Source organism: Rutilus rutilus, assembly GCF_951802725.1.
Source record: "Rutilus rutilus genome assembly, chromosome: 17".
NCBI lineage: Eukaryota > Metazoa > Chordata > Actinopteri > Cypriniformes > Leuciscidae > Rutilus > Rutilus rutilus.
The window spans coordinates 21736453-21741431 of NC_140230.1; the positions used below are offsets into that span (position 1 = coordinate 21736453).

Below are 4979 nucleotides of genomic sequence, written 5' to 3' on the forward strand. Positions count from 1 at the left end.
TCATAAAAAAGCACACTGGTCAAGCTCAAGCTAGTATAACCTAATGATAATGAACCAAATATTTCACATGTGGTCTAGGCAATTTGTCCACCCTGTTACATGACATTTTTTTACAATGCAATGTGTACCTGGGTGGATGTTTTAAGCCAACAAAGAACAACATTACATAAACATTTAGGAAGAATTTCAATATATAGATATAAAATGGATATAAATAGATATAAAATCTATTAAAGAAAAGTGTTCATGCCCAGTATTAATTGCCACAACAGAGTGGACATGCTATGTTTTACGCTATTAGATAAGTCTTCCAAAATGAGGAAAAGAGAGAAAAGTTCATATTTTTTTCTTGTAGTAGCTTTCCCAACAAGAAAATGATGTTACTTCTAGCAAGTCATGCGATTTTAAACGCTTGGAGGCCCACTGAAGTGGCCCACGTTGATGTAATTTCCACTGGAACAAGAAGCTAAGGTGGGATATATTTAATGGCTCCTCCCCCTTTTAAAATAGCCAATATTTTAGTGGATAGAAGATGTAATTGGACAGTTTGCAGTGATGTCATAAAAATCTGTGATCCATTTTAGTAGAAGTGAGAGACTGTAAGTTTTGAATGCTTATTTCTCTTAAATGCGAATTTTGTTTTGGATCTTGATTTGGAACACACCAGCTTATTCATAACCTTAAGGCTAACATATTCATACTGAAAGCTAAAAAACTTAAATTTTGATTTCAGGGGGCCTTTAAGATTTTAAAGGGCAAATAAAACCAATGTAACAACGCCGCCTATGGTTTCATGGGGACGTAAAATACAGCAAACAGTAGGAATGACCTAATGACAACATTAAAGACATTACATAATGGCATTTTTGGCACCTTTATGTTTTTCAGTTCATAAACATATGTCATTAACAGACATAATGTTACAATACCAAACTTAAACTAGCAAAAGCAGCTTAATTCTGCTTTAAACTGTTCCATTCATGCTTAGTTTTTGCACAGACAACCCCACTGTCATACAAAAAGGAGTTCATAAGACAAGTTCATGAGGAATATGTTCATTTAATCCAGCCAATGAGCATCAGAGGATGCATAAACCACCACTAACCTCAGTCCTGAGACTGTTTTACGGCATCCGCACCACCCCAACTCCACCTTCTCTGCAGGTTTTTTCCTCTAACCCAGACAGGCCTCGGGTCAAGTCTTGAACTCGAGCCCTCCACCAACTCATTTATTTCCTGTTCAATTCAAAGATTACATGAACATGTGAAATCATGAATTATTCTTTAACAATTGAGCAAAATAGAGTTCACAGCATTCTAGTTTCCACTATTAAAGGGATAGTTGACATAAATATAAAATTCAGTCATTATTTACTCACCGTTGTGCTCGCATTTGTTTGGCAGTGAATGGCGACCACCTCCTAGCTTTAAAAAGATTCAAAAGTATCACAAAATAATCCCATGCCACTCATGGCGAATATTCCAAGTGTTCTGAAGGCACATGACAGGGTTTAGCGAAAAAGCAAAGTGAAATGTAAAATTCAGTCATTATTTACTCACCGTTGTGCTCGCATTTGTTTGGCAGTGAATGGCGACCACCTCCTAGCTTTAAAAAGATTCAAAAGTATCACAAAATAATCCCATGCCACTCATGGCGAATATTCCAAGTGTTCTGAAGGCACATGACAGGGTTTAGCGAAAAAGCAAAGTGAAATGTAATAAAAAAAAAAATAGCAAAAATCTTGACCTTGGCCATTGCTGTTGCACGAGCATTGGAGTTGCCTGAGAGGCGAGCAACATTTCCCGCCAATGCGCTCAGTGAAAGCATGTGCGCTCCATTTTTGGAAAATCTAAATAGAAAAAAAGTATAACTTTTATTAACACAAGAATGTACATGAATTTTATAAGAGAAGTAAACCCTAGAAACTGTCCTTTTTTTAAAAAGCAGGTATACCCTGTCTTTGATGATGTCACTCACATCCAGGTCATTGCTTGAGAGTAATCAACACACATAAGTACAAACGCCCACTCACAAACACAAGAAAAACTAACAAATAGTTTTTACCACTCATGACCTTTAAGCTTGTCAACCTGGGAAATGCTTGATTTAAGACTTATACAATAAAATAACACTCACTTCACTCATCTTAATTGATTATAGTCATCATGTGACTATTATCATTCACCTCAGTCAAGGGAAGCAGTTTTCTCCTCCTTTTTGATGAGTCAGTGCTGTAAATGCCATTCGGATATCTGTCACTCATAAATGTATCCATTGTACAATCACTGCCGGAAAACGTGGGAGTTTAAGTTGAAATACATGTCTTCCCAATGTAAAGAGTAAAGTTCAAGACCTTCATAAATGTGGTTCATAAATTCTTCATAATATTCTCCAAACAGTTACCATTTGTGTATTCGTTCATGAGAAAAAAATAAAGTTAGGCCTAGATGTACTAGATGTACCTAGATGTATTCGGAAGAATATTCTCCTAATTCTAATTTTAAACCCTTCCTGATCTTATGGTTTCAGTTCACTGTTCTAATCAGATCGAGTGAGTGTGACCTTATGAATAAAGAGCCTCCGCTAAAGCAGACATCCTCAATCAGATGGATAAGAGCAACATAAGGTGTTTAGGTGTGATTGCATCAATTTCAAATGAAAAAAGCATGTGAATTTCTGTTGTAGTACAAAAAAATATATATATACAGATGTTATGGTTAGTGCAGAGCCTTTATAGTTGCAAATACAGAAAAGGTCATATTGTAATAATTGCTTATAGTCACAGTCAAGAACTTTATTTTATTTTCTAGACCAATGTCAATGTACAAAAAGTAAACATCTGAGAAGTGTGCCTTTATCAAGACAGAACATCCCCACACCTTTTGACCAATTCATTTTCATGACTTTTACAGTCATTTACAGCATTGTATTTTTTTTTTTTTTTTTTTTTTGCTATACTTTTTTTCTGAAACTGAAAATCACAAATTTTAAATTCTCTGATATTTCCTTTTTTAAAAGCTGTTTTCCCAAATCAGGTACTTTTATGACACTCACAATGACTTTGTTTTCAGCTTATAGCCTATCTCTTTCATTCAGCTTTAACTTTTGCACATATGTTATAGGCTACCAGTAAATACTGAGCCAGTTTCTGGTTCTTTGCAAGGTTAACTAGTTGTCTCTAACCACCCCAAGCAGAACCTGTCTTGTCACAAACGAGGCTAATATCACTTGACCCGGTTCACTCGCTCCAGTGTGTAAAGACGAGGCGGGGGAAGGTCACGGAGAGGGGATTCCCCGTGACGGCAAAGCAGCAGCGTTAAAAGAAACGAGTTTCCTCCGCGCGCGCACCATTTCCATAACGTCTCGCGACGCGGAACATATTCCCCACAACTACAGACCACGTGATGAACTACTGCACTTCTTGAAGTTGGGAAATGGTCAAAGTATAAACGAGTTTTATTTTGGCAAACAAATATCACAAGCAAACACAAGCCAATTGCTCGCTCCAAAATGGAAGAATATGTATCCAGGCATTTTACTTTCAGATATAGACCCTGGTGTATGTGCTTAGCAAGAACAGCCTTATTTACAACTTCTTTGCAACAGCTTTTCGTGAGCTGTGGAAGATTTAAAATCACATGTGGTCTATTGTCGACTATTCCTGCTACGTGATATTTTGTCGCGAGACTTAGCTAAGTACGAACTATTTCTTTTAAACGATTGCCTTTAAACCACTTTCTATCAACAAAACATTTAGTAGGCTACAACAACCGAAACCTGTTTAGTATCCTCAGGACGTCCGAACTCACACTATCCTGCTTTTCCGGAGAGCCAAGCGAGTTAAACAACATGGTTAGAATGAAAAAATTACCCGAAGCAATCGGTTCTCTACTTTCTCCCATTACAGTATGGGGATATCATAAGGTTGTTCCCTGGTAAGAGGTAACGGGGACACGCTTCCGCTAAAAATACCTGTCTACGACTATATTTGGATTGGCTGGAACACAATCAAATGTCTAAAATAAACGGATCCGCCCCGACGCAATGAATGAAGGATCTGCTATCTCACACCGCTGCTAAATTTAGTAACATTGCTTACGTCAATCACGCGCCTCAGTGCGTCAAGTCCTCACCCCGCCTCCGGGAGCTGATCATTGGCCAGAATTAGAACGTGGCCAAGAAATTACGCGTCTTGTGATTGGCTGTTGATGATTTTTTTTTTTAAAGTATGGTGTACGCTAGCTATTTTTAATCATTTGTTTAGTGAGCACGGCGGGAGCACTCTGAGGTTTTAAATTCACCTGAACTCACAGCCTTATAATTTCTATTTCATTATTTCATGACATTTTTGTTTGCATTGAGGTAAATAGAAATTTTGACAAGTGACTGACATTAAAAATGGCTTTTTTGTGGGCTAGTCTGCTTGTCCAATGGAAGCTTGCCTACAAATATTTTTTAGGTAAAAGTTCACACGCGCACGTATAATAATAATAATAATAAACGTGTATTGTCACTAACAATATGATTACAGTGATTATTTAATATAGTGGAAAAAAAACTAAGAGGTCTGCATTTATGTGCATTTTGCTATGATCAATCAACTCGTTTTATAAATCGGTGCCAGCTAACAAAATAAGGAGATTTAAAATAGTTTCATCAGCTCTGGAATTATTCTGACACGAATGACATTTTATTGCGCTAATTTCCACTAGTAAGTAGCCTAATCGACAACATGCCCTACCGTTTGATTTCAGTGAACCTCTGACAAAGAGTCAGAAGATTAACTTCTCCTCTCTCTCTCTCTCTCTCCTGGCATGGACTGTACGGCTTATGTGTATACTGTACAAGCGAGGCCGGGGGAGCGCTACAGTGCAGCCTGCCGACGTCACCTCTCCCATGGCGTCACATTGACGTAACGCATTCCAGGCTCTCTATGTACAGCCAGACGCTTAAATGTGCTATTAGACTTTCTCTCGCTC

At 37.7% G+C, this 4979-nt stretch overlaps 1 long non-coding RNA gene across 1 annotated transcript; it reads right to left on the minus strand.

Moving 5' to 3' along the window:
* Nucleotides 1–1143: 1143 nt before the first annotated feature.
* Nucleotides 1144–1820, minus strand: LOC311306763. The gene is made up of 3 exons (XR_014630220.1): nucleotides 1560–1820; nucleotides 1379–1424; nucleotides 1144–1235 (listed from the first exon to the last, which is right to left on the minus strand). It is a non-coding gene; the product is annotated as an uncharacterized lncRNA (long non-coding RNA).
* Between the last annotated feature and the right edge of the window lie 3159 nt (nucleotides 1821–4979).